This window comes from Pantherophis guttatus, chromosome 1 (genome assembly GCF_059756535.1).
Source record: "Pantherophis guttatus breed Tessera chromosome 1, ASM5975653v1, whole genome shotgun sequence".
Classification (NCBI taxonomy): Eukaryota; Metazoa; Chordata; class Lepidosauria; order Squamata; family Colubridae; genus Pantherophis; species Pantherophis guttatus.
In genome coordinates this window covers 94,470,198-94,487,895 of record NC_142063.1, presented here as the reverse complement: position 1 = coordinate 94,487,895, position 17,698 = coordinate 94,470,198, and the positions used below count along the sequence as shown (strand labels likewise).

Genomic DNA, 17,698 nt, shown 5'->3' with positions numbered 1-17,698 from the left:
ATACCCAAAACTGCCTTCATCCCATACAATGTTGCCTCACTTCTCTTTCCTCCAATCTCAGCTGCTGTCTAGCCCAAAGCTGTAGAGTTTCATGAAGCAGCCAATGGATCTGAAATTGCAATTCAGTAATCAGACCAAATGTAGAGCCAGGAAAAAGCAAAGCTGATGTTATAAGCAGATCTCTGCACATAGTCAATCAGAGATTTTCTCTCGTGGGGCTTTCCAGCTCAGTGTCTCATCCAGTGGTGGGATTCAGCTGGTTCGTACCACTTCGGGAGAACCGGTTGTTAACTTTTTGAGCAGTTTGGCAAACTGGTTGTTGGAAGAAATCATTAGGGCAGAGAACTGGTTGTTAAATTACTTGAATCCCACCACTGGTCTCATCTCTATGTTCCCATGTAGTCGTCTGTGCTGAGCAATTGAACTGATATACTTCCAACTTATCTACGGTTAGTATAAATAAGTCAGAAGGTTCAAATAAGGCAGCACATGTTTTTGCCAAGCAACCTGGTCTTCAACAAGGTGATTTCTTATTGGTGGAAGGTAATCTGCTGTCCACATCATCAGCAAGCACACCTGGTAGTGCATCTTAACAGATCATTCAGGAGAGCACGTTAGTGATTTATCATTTCTCCCTTTTGTGGAGTGATGACAAAATGCTGTAAAATGAGACTTTTTTGCTAGGAATTTTGGGTCCACAATTCTGGGTGTAGTGATTTGTACTTCACTGCTAGTCAACTAGCTGAGAGTAGAGCTGCTTTAACAGCTTTACAGACCTTGGGGCAAAAATGGTGGCAGTTTGCTATAGATTCCAAGAAACAATAAACAGGAACAGGAAAATTCAGAGACATAAATTGGATGTCAGACAACTGAGTGAATCAGAATTTGGCAAAATGAGAAGAAATAAATGAGATGTCTGTTCCCCTCCTTTATCTTCAAATTTTCATGGCCCGCATTGGTTTTTCAGAATCCTCATGTTTTGTCTCTGCTGATGAGAAGTTGGAGGGAGGTCAACTTTTTTTTTTTCAATTTTGAGTTGGTTGGCATGAATGTTGCTCAACTGAGAAAGTCTCAGCTGGCCTTTGGCTAGGACTGAAAGCTTCTGGGCATCTGAAACACTGAGGGTTCCAAAGCAGCTGCCTCTTCTGCCCATATGATTGATCTGATTCATCATTTGTGAACAGATTCCTGACAGCCACTTTTTCACCCTTCCTTCCCACTCAGCCCATGCCTTTATCGACCAGTAGCAGAGAGCAGACTCCCTTCCTTTAAGCATGAAGTCAGGCAGGTGCACTGTGCAGTGAAGAGACTGTTGCCAAAACTGCAACCATCATTTTCCAAGAGTGAGAAAGAAAGTTGGCAGGTAAGATTTATTTATTTTATTTTTATTTAGTTACTTAGTTAGTTTGTCAAACATGTACGAGATAACAGGTATAAGTATAAATGTGGACATGAGCACATGAAATGAGTACAAATAAATGGGGACAGTAGAACAGGGATGGTAGGCATGCTGGTGTGATGAACTAAGGACAGTGCTTCTTTAAAACACATGTTTTACAACATCCTATACTTACTACATTTGGGAGAAATAGTGGACTGTATAAATGTGACTGTGCAAATAGCTTAAATTTTCTGAGGATAATACACTTACACACCCAGTGCATGGAATTTCACAGCTGGACAATGTAAATGGATTCTCCATCCCCTAATTATAGCTAAAATACTGATATTGCAACATTGGTAAGATAATCATATGGTTCCATTTACTCAATGGATTGACCTTGCTACCAATTACACTTGCTGATTACACTTACTATCTATGTGCAATTGTCTATGGATATAGATTTTTTATGGATAAATATAGGAACTATGAGATTCATTTACATAGAGTATGATAGATTTAAAAAGTTATATAAGTTATATTTTCTTTTTTTTTTATTGCAAAAGTTTTACAATTACATTTTCACCCCTTTTTTTTCACCCCCCCACCTCCCTCCCCAAACTTCCCGTCCTCCCTAGCCCTCCCTAACCCTCCCCCCCAGACTTCCCTATTATATACTCATAACTAATAATACTGATATATATACCTGAACCCATCCCTCCCCCTATATAATTTTCCCTCTTTATCTCTTTACATTAAAATATTTCTAATACATTGTTTTCAAATAAAAGCTATTTGGTACTTTCTAATTTGGTATTTGTTCTGAACATATTCTATCCACCTTTTCCATTCCCATTCATAAGTCTCTTGTGAACAATCTTTTAAATATGCTGAAATCTTCGCCATCTCTGCAAAACTGGCCATCTTCAAAGTCCATTCCTCGATAGTAGGCAAAGCTTCATTCTTCCAATATTTACCTATCAACAATCTTGCTGCTGTTATCATATACAATATTAATTTTATTTCACCCCGTGTAAAACCCTTAACTATACCCAATAAAAACAATTGTGGAGAAAATTGAATTTTTTTCTTCAAAACATTCTGCATGACCCACCATATTTTTATCCAAAAAGCCTTAACTTTCCTACAGGTCCACCAAACATGATAATACGTAGCATCCAAACATTCACATCTCCAACATTTTGGCTGAACATTAGGGTACATACATGACAACTTTTTAGGATCTAGATGCCATCTATAAAACATTTTATAAAAATTTTCCCTCAAATTCTGCGACTGTGTAAATTTAACATTCTGAACCCAAATTTTTTCCCATGTTTCCAACATCACTGGTTCTTCAAAATTTTGTGCCCACTTAATCATACAATCTTTAACTAATTCCGTTTCTGAATCCCTTTCTAGCAAAACATTGTAAAGCCTTTTAATATGCATTGGACCTTTCTCTCTTATATGTCTAACCAATTCTTCCTCATGCAACATAATACCAGTTTTTTGGTCCTCTTTCCATCTCAATTGTAATTGATTATATTGTAACCAGGTTAAATTAATCCCTTCGTCCAACAGTGTCTGCAATGTCTTCAACTGCCATCTGCCCGCATCTGTAAAAAGAACCTCTTTGTATAAAAACCCCCCGAGTGACATTATATTTGTATTCCACAAGGTATGACCAAGATCCAGCCATAGCGGTATTTTATAATCCCATTTGAGTCGGTGCTTCTTCCAAACTCTCATCAAAGAGTCTCTAAGTATATGACTTTTAAATACTTTATCAACTTTGTCATCATAAAATAGGTAAGCATGCCATCCAAATTCAAGATCAAAACTTTCTGCATTCAATATTCCAGCCTTTTTACTTCCAAACCAATCACTTGTTAAAGTTAAAGCTGCTGCATCATAATATAACTGTAGGTTTGGAAGTTTAAGGCCTCCTCTTTCTGGAACATCTTGCATAATTTTCAATTTCACTCTCGGCTTTTTCTCGTTCCAGACAAACTTATTAAGTCCAGTTTGCCAAACTTTCAGTTGTTTATCACTTTTAAGCACCGGAATCATTTGAAACAAAAACAGAAATCTTGGCAAAATGTTCATCTTAACTGCTGCTATTCTTCCAAGTAAAGACAGTTGCAGCTTTTTCCAAGTCTCCATGTCTTTCTGAACCTCTCGCCACAACACCTCATAGTTATTTTGAAACAATTTCATGTTTGATTCTGCAACCTGAACTCCAAGATATTTTACCTTAGGTACAATTTCAAAACCTGCCCTCCTTTCAAACTCATGTTTACGATCTTGTGTCATATTTTTGAATATCATTTTAGTCTTTTTTGAATTCACTCTAAAACCTGAAACTCTACCATAGTCTTGTATAATGTCGTTCATCAAGATTATTGATTCCATTGGTTGTGATAGGGTAACCACCAGATCATCTGCAAATGCCTTTATTCTATAATCCTCTTGCCTTATCATTATGCCTTTCAAAATTTTTGAGTCCCGTATTATATTTAGCAAGACTTCCAATGTTAAAATAAATAAAAGTGGGGACAACGGACATCCCTGTCTTGTTCCTTTTTCAATTTTAAACTCTGTCGTCAAACTTCCATTAATAATAATCTGTGCTTTTTGCTCTTGATAAATTGCTGAGATCGCCTGTATAAATTGGTCCCCAAAGCCCATCTTTTTTAAAGTCTTTAGTAGAAAATTCCAATCCACTCTATCAAAGGCCTTCTCCGCATCCAAAAAAACCAGCACTGCAGAAATCTGTTTATTCTTATCAAGATATTCCAATAAGTCTATTACTTGCCTTACATTGTCCTTCATATATCTGCCCTCAATAAATCCCGCTTGGTCCGCATGAATCACCTTTTGGATTACTGGCATCAACCTGTTGGCTAATACCTTCGCATAAATTTTATAGTCTGTGTTCAAAAGAGATATTGGTCTGTAGTTCTCTGGTTTTTTAGGACCAACTTGTTCTTTTGGTATCAAAGATATATAAGCAGTTGTCCAGGATGGGGGTATTTTACCCCCTTGTTGAATATTGCAAAATAAATCTCTAAGTTGTCCCACCATTTCAGCTTGTAAAGTTTTGTAATACACTGCAGTCAAACCATCCGTGCCAGGAGCTTTGGCTGTTTTTAGCTGTTTAATTGCTGCTGTTATCTCCTCCTCTGTTATAGGATAATTCATTCTTTCCTTTTGTTGATCAGTAATTTTTGTAACTCTCTTATCCTTTAAATATTTTTCTATAAGTCCATTCTGCACCTCTTCTTTGGCATATAGTTTAGTATAATAATCCACAAAAGCTTCTTTAATTAGTTTTTGTTGAAACATTTCTTTCCCTCCAATATCAATACTATCAATAGTCCGTATACTTTGTTTTTTCCTCAATGTGTAAGCCAACCATCTGCCCGGTTTGTTAGCGTTGCAAAATGTATTATGCTTCGCATATTGTAAACTTGTTGCAACTTGTTCCGCCATAAGCATTTGAAATTGGTCTTTCAAAAGTTTTATAGCACTTCGTATTCTTTCATCTGTTGGATTTTTAATAAGTAACTGTTCTTTATTCTTTATTTCCATTTCCAACTCAGATCTTTTCTTTTGTCGGAGCAGTCTATGTTTAGAGTTCATGTAGATGAGTACCCCTCTCATATAAGCTTTACTTGCATCCCAAACAATTTCAATTGGGGTACCTTTATTCAAATTTATTTCAAAAAATTCTTTCAAGTGCTTTTTAAGTTCTATTGTATTTTTTTCATATCTAAACAAGTTCTCATTTAATCTCCAAGAACGTCTCTCAACCTTATCCATCTCAATTTCTATCCATACAGGGCTATGGTCAGTCAGAGTTCTTGGAAAAATCTTTGTTCTTTTTGTCTTAACAAGTAGATCATTTGACAACAGGATAAAATCAATCCTAGAAAAAGATCTATGTCTATCCGAAAAAAAAGTATAGTCCAATTCATTTGGATTATGTATTCTCCAAACATCTTTTAATTCCATATCTTCTTTCATATCAAAAAAAGTCTGTGGTAATCTAATTCTAGACTTTGCCAAGCTCTTTTTATCTAGTTTAGAATCAATTACTCCATTCCAGTCTCCCATAATTAAAATAGATCTATAGTCCCATTGCAATATTTTAGTATGTAACATCTTGTAAAAATAATCCTGTTGTTGGTTGGGAGCATAAATTCCAATCAAAAGAATTTGACCATTTGCTGTGAGCAATTCAATTGCTACAAACCTACCATCTTGATCTGCTTCTATAACTTTCGCTGTTAATTTTTTATTTACATAAATAACCACACCATTCTTTTTCTGCGAAGTTGAAGATATATAATGTGCTCCTAGTTTTGAATTTATCAAATATTTTTGATCTTGAGTTGTGATATGCGTTTCTTGTAAACATATTATATCATTATTAAATTGTTTCAAATATGTAAATAATTTCTTCCTTTTCTGTGCTGAATTCAACCCATTGACATTCCAAGATAGACACTTAAAGGTCATCAGCCTCTTTCTGGAGCACAGAGCAAAATATTTGAAGTTCATCCGAGAGCTTCGATCTCGCTCCTCCCATAGCTCCACTCTCTTGTACGATACTCTTAACTGCCTTCTTGTCTTGTCTTTCCTGTTGTTGTTGTTGCTTTTGTTTAAGTAACTTGGATTGGGCTCTAGTTATACGTTGATCTTTAACTTCTGTCAACTGAATCAAATCCAAAATTGGAGAAGAATCCAACAAGGGCTCACTCAGAAAACCTCCTTCTGCACCTTGCACTACTTCTAATTCCTGCTTGGACTGTTCTTGCAATTGCCTCTCTTCACTCTCTTTAATCTCCAAAACTGTGGATGTACGTGGAGATGGTGTTCTTTCCTTAAAAATAGTAGTGTAAAAGTGTTGTGCCTTCTCCACGGTATTCAACCGACACCCTTCTCCCTTGTATCTAAAAATTAACCCAGCTGGTGCGTCCCACCGGAAGGGTATCTGTAAATTTCTCAGTTCCTTAACAAGAAAACCAAATTCTTTTCTGGCTTTCAGCATTTTAGGAGGTAATTCTTTAAAGATTTGAAGTCGTGAACCCCCCACTTGTACAGAAGTATAAAAAGATTTTTGCAGGATATCATTTCTAATTCCTCTTTCTGTAAAGTATATGACCACATCTCTAGGCAGTTGTCTTTGTCTGGCCACCCAAGAGTTCACTCTATAGATTTTATCTATTTTGTGAAATACCACATCAGGATTAACTTGTAGAATCTTGGCCAAGGCTTCAGAACAAACTTGTCTCAAATCCTGTCTCTCCTCCTCTCGAATTCCCCGAAGCCGTATGGCGAATTCCATCGCCCGGAATTGTATCATAACAATCTCATCATCAATTCTCTGCATTTTATTATCAACTTCATCAATTTTATAATCATTGTCTTTCATCTTGACATTAACTTCTGATTTGAATTCTTCAACTTTATAATCAACTTTCCCAATAAATTCTGCCAGGCCAGACGCCACTTCTGATATTTTTTTGGTCACCTTATTTTGATTCTGTTTCACCATGTCTTTGACTTCATTAATTTCCTGCATAAGTTCCTGATGTGATTTTTGAAATTTATCATCTATCTCCTGTTGACATTTTTAAAATTTGTCATCCAGAGTTTTAGAAATAAATTCTTTTAAATCTCCCACATCAAATTCTTTTTTCTGAGTTTGTAGCTGTTGAGCAGGGGGAAGTTGCGTTTGCTGTTTGTGTGTGGGGGATCCCCCCCCTAATGCCTTCCCTTCCTGCTTCTTTGAAGCCATCCTGGCTCGTGATCTAGTTTTTCTAAAGAGGGAAGTTCCTTTTCCTTTCCCTCCTGCACAAAGACTTCTAAAAAAGTCCCCTAGATTTGATCAAACAAGGGTTAAAATAAAGCAGAGTCCAATATTGAAAAGGGAAAAAATTTCCCAATTATTTCTCTTATAACAAGCAAGGCAGCTTAGTAGCAACTTGGAAACTTTGTAGCAAAACAAAATAACTTCACCAATCCACACTCGCTGGCTCGTTAACTCTGAAGCTAGGCGCCATGTTTTTTCAAAGCACTTTCACTCATTCGCATTGTCTCAGATTGAAAAGTCAACAAAGTGCTAATACTTGCGTTTCCAAATTTCAGGATTCAGGTAGTTTCGCTGTTTATTAAAGCTGGTTCTTTCGCTTTAAGTTTCCTGCAGCCGGCTTGTTCTGCAGGAGCAGAATCGTCCCACGCTGCCCGGAGTCTCAGCAGGTTGGAAGGGAGCCGCGCCTGTTTCCTCCCCAGAAACGATTCCCTGGGGGGTTACAGGGGCTCGACTTGTGCCCTGCTATCTCTCCTCCAACAATCCTCAGGATTTTGAAGTTTTCGAGCCGCTTCTCGATCGCGAAGCGGCTCTACAGGCGGCGGGGCTGGCGGAGCTTCAAAGAGCGCCGCCGTCGCCGAAGACAAGGAAACCGGAAGTCTCAAGTTATATTTTCTTGAACTTCTTCACCAATTCATTTTTTTCATATATTTGTTTTTCAGTTCAGTTCTTTCTATCTGCATAATCAAGCCACCTCAATCCACTTCTTTCATAGTGCTCTCTCTTGTGCTAAATCCACATTTATTCAGCACCCATTAATTCTTGATCACATTATCAAACGTATGCATTAGGCATCCCATTTTACTGCCTTCAATTCAATTCAGTAAGTCTACTGACTTACTTAATTCTCAATTCCATATAAAGAAGTTCACAGAAGCACATTCTTACAAACATATTTTTGTTTTTGAATATATTGTTTAAATATATATATTTATTTGCAAAAAACACACATTATTACCATTATCTTTCTATCCATACATCATCTTTGCATCCCACATTTCTCCATCCTTTTTTCATCTTTAGTAAACATTCTACCAGAGTTACAAAATTCATCTACTTGTTCTAAATTTTTACCATTTATATGTAATTTGAAATCAGACACTCAATTTTTCCTGTCAAGCAAAATTCCTTTGGTCTTTTGTACATTGATTTTCAGATCCACATGCCTCATTGCATCATATAATCTATCTAATATTCACTGCAAATCATGTTGATTTTCTGCCAACAACATGGCATTCTCTGCATACAAAAGGATATGTACATTCACATCCTCAACCAACGCAAGTCTAAACTCCCACAAATATTTCTTATACATTTTCCATAAATATATCAAGCAACTAAAGGAGCATTACACATCCTTATCTTATCCACTGTTCAATGTTGAACAATTCACTAATCATCCATTTATCTTCACTCATCCCTTATTTCCATAACATTCCACCTTTGTTGGATTTCATGACTAAACTTAAACTTCATATTTGCACAAAACATTCCATAATTCAAGCCTATTTTTCTTATCATATATTTCCTCTAAACCAACAAAAGAACATTATATTTTATTCTTACATTCTTACATTTCTTGCTGAAGTGCAAAATCTAGTCTCTACACTTCATGCTTATCATAAAACCTTACATTTTGCTCATTGTCACCTCTAATTCCTTTTCATACATAATGCAAAATATCTTTCCAGCCATTTTTAATCTTACTTCTCTGTAGTTTTTATGTTCACACTTGCTACATTTCCCTTTTATAAGGGGACAATCATGGCATTCTTTCAATTATCAGGCATAAAACTAGTCTTTACACATATAGTAAGCAAGTCATAGTCTCTAAATCAGCAAACTACAACCATATTTTAACATTTTTATATCCTTACCACTCTGACATTTATGACTTCCTTTCCATGAATTCTTTCTTGGACTATCATTCTATGTATTCTTTAAATATCATCATTCCCATGACATCATTCCCAACATTGCTAAAAATACTCCTTTCAGCATTTGTTACTTCAGTTTCATCCCAAATACCTTCATCACTTTTATTTTTATTTTAATTCCAGTCACTCTGCTGAAGTTTTTTGTTTAATCCTCTTTACTCACTTGTAGAACATTTGTTTTAATTCCATGAAAATTGCTCTGCATTTTCTCTGCTTCTTTTAATGATCATTTCTTGCTTTCTTCATCTACATTCTTCTACATCTACATTCAGCCATAATAAACTTGATAAATAATAATAACTCGCCTTATATTGTGATTTTCACCAAATGACCTCGTAGATAAAAACCTCAGCTACCCCAAAAGGCTTTGGTCAATTGAGGTATTCATTTGATCTTCTAAGACAGAGAAATTATCAGCTTGGTTACTTGCCTTAGATATACCCATATTACATGTAGCCCTCTCTGCTAATACTAAGCATAGTATTGATCAGTACTGGAACATTTTGGACATTATATCATGGCACAACCAAAGCCTACTGTGATGACCAGCTTACTCTCATTATTCTATGCAAGACAAGTTCTCTCTCCCTACTACTAAGATTACTACCACACACCCAAAAGATATACTTTAGTATTAAGTTTAAACATCATAACTATGATGCAAATAGCATTTTAGATTAACCCAACCCAAGTAATATATTAGCTAAAACCAATCACATTGTTATGATTTTTTTTTCATTTAATTAATTTAAAACTTCCCATGTCCTATTGCAAATAGATCTTGACATCCTTCAGTTTCAAAAGTATGGGTGAGTATTTTGTTTGAAACAAATCTAAAAAATTATTAGGGCCTAAGCACAGATATGACACACAGTCTGAGACTCAAGACCACCTACTGAATCAAACAACTACAAATGGAATGCTGAAATAGTCTCATCTACTTTGAGGACACTCTCCATTTCATGACTGAAATATCACACAACGTTTTGCCTGAATGTTCCCTGTTTCCTGGTCTTGTTGCTTCTGCTAAATAGGCAACAATCTAAGAATGCCGCTGCTGTCCATCTGGCGCTTGTCACCTTCATAAGATTCACTTTTGGGGAGGGTATGAATTAACATTTGTCAAAGCCCTAGCCAATACTTCATTAAATCCAATATTAAACTCTCTGTTAGCTGTAATTTTAGATAATTTAACTTCATATAAACACAAACTATTCATCTTTCTAGTACAAACCACTCTTTTTTGGCATGTTAGTTATCAAATTGGATTAGAGGCTAGCTAATCCTCAACAAGAGTTAAGGTTTTTCACTAATCCACTTGATTAAATTCTCTGAAGTCAAACTTTTTGTTGTTTTTGTCTGGGGAAAGAACGTAAGATGACATTGCTCTGGCAAGAGACAATGGTTTGTCATAGTGAGTGGATCTGTAATTATTCATCAGGAATAAACAGCACTACACTGAAGATTAGGAATGCGCCTGGACAGTCCACTATCTCAGCCAATGCAGTAGAGGCTATCTGTCGAGAGGTTTATTGCAGTGGCAAAATACATCCCTATATAGGGAGCAGAAACAGCTTGCTTCAGTTTAGGCAAATCAAGTTTTTTTAAAAAATCGTGCTAAAATGGACAAATGTTGTTTGTTTATTTATTCATGTCAGAAACATCACAATTAAAATAAGGCGTGCTACATGACATAAAATTTAAAATGTAAAATACAAAATTAAAATGTGTACAAATTAAACAGATCTTGCCCAGAAGCTAACAACATTAATTGCATTCTGTCGACTGCCATGAGGTCCTCAAGTGTACACTGATGGGGGCACAAAGGGCAGGTATACATATGTGTTGTTCAGGGGTGGGTTTGACTTACCTTTATCTACAGGTTTGCAATGGGGCTGCGCACATCCGCAGAAGCGTTCTGATGATATCGGGGTCTGTGGGCGGAGCCTCCCTCCGGTTTTACTACTGGTTCTATAGAACCAGTCCAAACTGGGGGCAACCCCCCACTGATGTTGTTGTCTGCATGTCACCACAATTGCAAAGAGCTGAAGCCACCGGATAGCCCCCATTTGTTCAGGGTGTCTCTGGATCTTGTTGTACCCATGCACAGTCTATTCAATGATTCCCATACTTCCCAGCTTTCATCAAACCCAAGAGCCATCTCCTCCATTGGTTCTATCCAGTGTTGGTTCTTTGTAAGTTTCCATAGATCCACTTTGCTTTCAAATTCTTCTGTCAACCTAAGAAAGCTTTTCCTGGATTTTAGTCTCTGCTGAGCTGGTTGTAGGCCATAGAGAGGGCGTGGTCTAGATCTTTGATTATTTGAGTCTTTCTGTGTATGGTGCTCCTTCTCTGCGAATAGCGGACAAATGGACAAATGAAAGTGAGCAAATGCTTCTCCCAGTTCACTGTGTGCACTGAAAGAAGTTATGTCATTCATTTTTAAGGTTCATATTTTGAAATATCCATATTAAGCTCATTAAGCCAGAAAACCTGAAGAATCTGCTTAAATCTTTTGGCTGTGATTTGGGGGTGGGGTGGAATGGAGTAGAGGAGACATGTTGTAATTGGATAATATTAAAAAGCTTGTATGATTTGAAATCTACTGTTATCAGTATTTCTTAGATGCTTATTTGTTATTTTTTTATGTTATTTTACATGTTCCTGATGCTTCTTGCTATGCACATTGTGAATAAAAAATAAAATCTAAAGGTTGGGCAAGAGAGAAAGAAAGACAGAAAGAGAGAAGTAGAGGAATAAATGAATGGATGTAACATCAATTATTATTTCAAACATTCTCCTTTGCCATTGTTCCTTGAGCAACTATCTACAGTATCTATTCTATACATAATATGATATTTACAGAGTCCAGCCTTCCTCAACCCTGGTGCCTTCTATGCTGTCTATTTCAGATACTGAAGTCCAACACATCTAGAAAGCACCATGTTGCACAACCCTGGACTTTTACAATGGTGCAATGAAGAGTCTCATCCAACATCCAATCTGGATATGCATTCGTATTTACTTGGATTGATGATTGCGGCAATGTAACCCTTTTTAATAGGTATACTTGGGGGAAGTTTTTGGATCTGACAATTTTGTTTTTCAATTACTAAATTTGGACAATCAGATCATTGCTCAACCTTTGTTCAGCATGTAAGCAGACTGAATTAATATTTTTCTCCTTAAAATTATGGCAGGCACCCCAACATCTGTTTTTTTATTTGCATAATATTCATTCGTTGGTTTTTTTATTTTGTGTATATGTGTGCCTTTGAGTCAGTTTCTGACTTCTACCAACTTCTTGGACATGTCTCTGCAGTTTTCTTGGCAAGATCTTTTGGAAATTGTTTGCCATTGTGTCTTTCCTAGGGCTGAGAGAGAAGGACTGGCTCTAAGTCACTCAATTGGCTTTGTACCTAAGGCAGGACTAGAACTCACAGTCTCCTGGCTTGGTACCTTATTCACTACACCAAATTGTTACTTCTCACATAATATTGTAGGGCTCCGCTAATCTTTGATGTTTTTGCTTTACTTCAGTGAAGTTTCATTTGAAACTGTCCACCCTAAAGCTGCTTGGTAAAGCAACATGATCCACTCTCTTCTCCATTATCATCACTTTGACTTGTCCAAGATTGCCTCTGCAGCCTTGACCAGCACTTGTAATAAGCTATTGCTGATGGAGGCAGTGAGCCAACATGAAAGAAACTGCACTCTTTGCCTCACTGGGCTGTTTCTGTGGCACAAAATTCCTGTTGACAGAAATCAAAGCTGTCTCTGTGTCTAGACATCAGCAGTTGATGATAATGAACAAGCAAAGACACTTAGATAAAAAAAATCCATTTTATTGAACTGAATTAGTAATCACATATTTAGAGAGAGAGAGAAAGAAAAACCAGGCACTTAAATCTTATCCGATGGCTGAACAAGCAACATTTGTGTGCTGAAGCAAGATTCTATGTTAAGCAAATCAGACTGGTTTCATTTGTCATTAACTGCTGTTAATTCCTTTCTGCTGCTAAAATTATGAATGTAGTAGTGCAGTTCACTAAGAGATCAAAAAAAGCAAAGTGATTGGTTGGGGTCATCCCCCCCCACCCCCCCCACCCCGAATAACTTTTTTTAAAGTCTGTTATAAGGTTTGACTGTCTTATTTGCTACGCCATACAAATAGGAATGAATTGAGTGGTTTTTTTTAATAAAATGGTCTTAATTTATATACAATTGCAAGATTATACAAATTGCTTACAATCCTTAATCTGCTCTTCCAGTGTAAGGCCTCACTTTCTGAATACATTCTGCTTCTTTTCTTTCCAGGTTCTTCTCTACTATATAAGAATTGGATCTACCTTCTCTTATTCATTGATGGAGATCACATTTTATTACTGGGGCAGTGGGAAAAGAAAAAGACAAGCCGTGCTTTTGTATTAGTGCTGTGATCCTAGTGGCTGATAGTTTGCACTATCACTGGTAAAGTAAAGCAATAAGTATCTAGGAAGGTTTGCAAGGGTTTTCATTACACACACCACTGATGCTCTAAAGCATATCTGCCACATGTTCTCACTGAAATACCCATGAAAGCTCAAGCTTAAATCTAGGCCTAAAGAGCCAAAGAAGAAAACGAAGCAACCATTTCTGCAAGTAGCAAAGACGGGGTATTTTTATTCAAGTAGTATTTTTTTATGCTATAGTTGGCCTTCAGCACAGATCAATTCACGCGACCTATGAAAACAATGTTATATACTCCCTTTGCTTCCTTTCTAACCCATAGCTAAGAATTGCCCTGAATGGATACAACATATGAGAATTTGCCTGTTGGTTCATCATCATGGGTATGGCCATGGGAAAACATCCTTCCAAATTAGAGGTGCTATCACAGGAGACTGTGAGAGAATTGCTTTGTTGGCTGCAGCAAGCATGTTTGCATAAACCATAATCACAATGGATTGCAAACTTGATTAAGAAGTGGAGCAGTGCTGCTATTCTAACAGAGTGTTATTTAAATGGCTAGCCTGGTGAACTCCTACTGTGAAGGCTCCTGGGGGGCAAGTGTTTCTTTCCTACCGAAAAAGCAACAAGCTCTCTGTTTTGTTTTCCACACACGCAAGTGTGTCAGAGCATCTCCTACAGGACACAAAACTAAGCACAGCAGGCTGCATTAAGTGCTCTTAAAAGCGCTCCAAAGCACAAAAGGAAATATTCAGATATAAAATTTCTTCCCTTTGCTTCTGGATCATTGGTGTATGCAAAATCATTGGGGGGGGGACTCACATATACCTACAGCAGCTTGTAATTGTCTTGATCGCTTAAGAATTAAAGGATCTCTTAACAAGGGATAAATGCAAGATGCCATAATAACACAGTTTTCCTTCACCCAGAATATGTCTAATTACAACTTGTGCGTTAAAGTTACCTTGAAAAGCTATTTCTCTACCTTTTCTTAACGTGAAGCAAATTTATAAGATAATCAGAACAACATGGATGATCAGATCAATTCATTTGGGGATGCTGATAGCTATCTTTCTCTAATCAAGAAGTTGTTAACAATCTAAACAAATATCCAGAAGTAATAATGTGAAAGGGTACGGTTAATAAAATCACCACATATTAATAATACTGTTGAACGTTTGATATGATCTAGAACATACAATCATAGGCTTCGAAGGGACCTCAGAGGTCTTCTAGTCCAGCAGTCCCAAACCTTAATGATTTGGTGGTCTGATAGAGGGGGGAGAGGAACTGGCCCATGCAAGCGGTGAGCCGATGCATGCGTGTGCCAGCCCACCAATCATATAAATAGAGCTGTGTGCACCAGCCTGCCATTTACGCGTGTGTGCTAGCCCACCACTTGTGCAGCTCACTTCCAAACCAGCCATGGCTCAGTAATGGGCTATGGCCCGGGGGTTGGGGACCCCTGTTCTAGTCCAATCCCCAGCTCAAGGCAGGAGACCTTATACCATCCCAGGCAAATGGCTGTCCAGTCTACTTTTGGAAAAAAAATCCCTCCAATGATGGAGGTTCCAGGAGACAAGCTATTCCATTGATTAATTATTCTCACTGTCACAAAAGTTCTCCTTAATTGTAGGTTGGATCCAGTGGTGAAATTTGTTACTACCAGTTCTGTGGGCGTGGCTTGTGGGGGGAGGAGGTAATGTGACTGGGTTGGCGTGGCCAACTTTTTTTTTAAAAAAGCATTTTTTCTACAACCTCTTTGAGGTTGTAAAAAAAATGCTTTTAAAGGCCTCTGACGATCCCAGCTGAGTTGCCTCATTGGCAGAGGCTTTTTTTTTCTTTTAAAAGCCTCCGAAGATCCCAGCTGAGTTGCCTGATTGGCAGAGGGGTTTTTTTCTTTTAAAAGCCTCTGACGATCCCAGCTGAGCCATGGGATCATCAGAGACTTTTTTTTTTTACTTTTAAAAGCATTTTTTCAGCCCAAGAGGTTGTAGAAAAAATGCTTTTAAAAATTAAAAAAAAAGCCTCTGATGATTGCGCGGCTCAGCTGGGCATGGGGGGAGCAGGGATGTTTGCTACTGGTTCTCCAAACCACCCGCTGCCATCGCTATCGGATCGGGAGATCCGGTCCGAACCGGGAGCATTTCACCCCTGGTTGGATCTCTCTTTAACAAGCTTCCACACATTACTTTTTATCCTATTCCCTGGTGCTTTGGAAAGAATCAATCCATTCTTCTCTGTGAGAGCCCCTCAAGTACTAGAAGACAATTATGTCCCTCCTAATCTTGTGGAGTTAATAGTCTACTCTTTTTTCTCTTACCATGTTCTTCCCAAATGTTAGTAAGAATATTTCAAGGACTCTATATCCCATGTACTGATGGTTTGTCAAAATCCTTTATAACATTAATGTATGCATACACCTATGTATGAATATCTAAGGATATATGTAGAGAGATCAGTTTTAGCTAATACAGGAGGTTGAATTTGGACCAGAGTTGCATGGAATCCAGCCATACAATGGAAATGCTTCCCAGCACTACACATTTTGCCAAGGATCAGAAGCAAAGCAAGGATTTCAACAGGAAAATCTTGGCTAGTTTTAGAGGACTAACACTATATACAGTAGTAAAACCTTCTGTGGTTTTCATCTAAAGAACTAGAGTTCATGTTCCTTATTTAAAAAAAACTAAAAACACTAAAGGGCAAGTCCACTTTAAGGTTTTGAGTTGACTCTCCAGCCTTTTTTAAAAGTTTGTTCCAACAACTTTATATTTGTTATTTTGAGAGTATTTTCAATGCTTCTTTCTTTAAGCCAGCCAAGATACTCAGGACAAGATGTTCCATATACAGCTTCTAGATATCCCCAAAACAGTGTCACATAAGATAAAATAGGCACATCTCAGCTGTTCTGCTATGGACTGCAATATTTGCAACATCACATAATCTGGGAATTCACTACCAAGAGACTGTGGATCTTTGGAGATTGCTGCTACTCCTACTGCTTCAGTAGCATTGTTCGGAGATCATGCATTCCTATTTCTTATTCAGATATTGAGAAATTGAGCTGGATATTTTCAACATTTTATTTATTTATTTATTTATTTATTTATTTATCATTTATTTTATGCAATTATATAATTTTAATAAAATATATTATATATTTAATGTGAACAATATTTATTTTCTTTTAAAGATATTTTAAATATCTTCAACATGTTGATAGCACCTCATCCCAAACTCTGATACCTGCCACCAGTAATTTCATATATATCTATGATGGTGAACCTATGGCATACGTGCCACAGGTGGCACACAGTGCCCTCTTTGTGGGCACACAAGCCATCACCCAAGTTCAGCTCTGCTGTATATGCGTGCATGTGTGCATGCCTCCCACTGTCCAGCTGGACATCGGGTCTCTGCCGTGCATGTGCGCTGGGCAGGGTGTTTGTGGGGGCCACATGTGCCTCTGTGGGGGGCAGGGGCACATGCGGGTGCGGGACACGTGCAGAGGCCGCACGTACATGCATGGGGGGAGGTTGGGAGAGTGCATGCACATTGCATTTTGGGGATTCAGGTGCACACGCATTCGCACATGCATACACGCGCTTTGGGCACTTGGTCCAGAAAAAGTTAGCCATCATTGATATATATACAGTATACATGAGAGTGTACTGTTTGAAGCTATCCCTGCAAGTAGAAATAAAATCAAGAGAGTAGAATTGAAGCCAACATAGATAATTATCTTCAATCCCTAACTCACAAAGACATGCTAATACAATAGATGTTACTATGGATAAGTAATTAATGGTAACAAAATCAAGTCCCAAAACTGAGGAATCCAGACTGAAATGGATTAGAAAATAAAGAAAATATTTCTCAATAATGTCTACACCTGTATGGACATTGTCCTCCAATATCTTGCTCTAGAACAGTGGTTCTCAACCTGTGGGTCGGGACCCCTTTGGGGGTCAAATGACCCTTTCACAGGGGTTGCCTAAGACCATGGGAAAACACATATTTTCAATGGTTTTAGGAATAATTTTATTGTTG

The 17,698-nt window shown here is 37.5% G+C and overlaps 1 long non-coding RNA gene across 1 annotated transcript; it reads left to right on the top strand.

Moving 5' to 3' along the window:
• The first annotated feature begins 343 nt into the window (after positions 1-343).
• LOC117666080 (uncharacterized) lies at positions 344-13,694 on the top strand. The gene is made up of 4 exons (XR_004591599.3): positions 344-613; positions 1,225-1,363; positions 12,109-12,260; positions 13,514-13,694. It is a non-coding gene; the product is annotated as an uncharacterized LOC117666080 (long non-coding RNA).
• Positions 13,695-17,698: the final 4,004 nt, after the last annotated feature.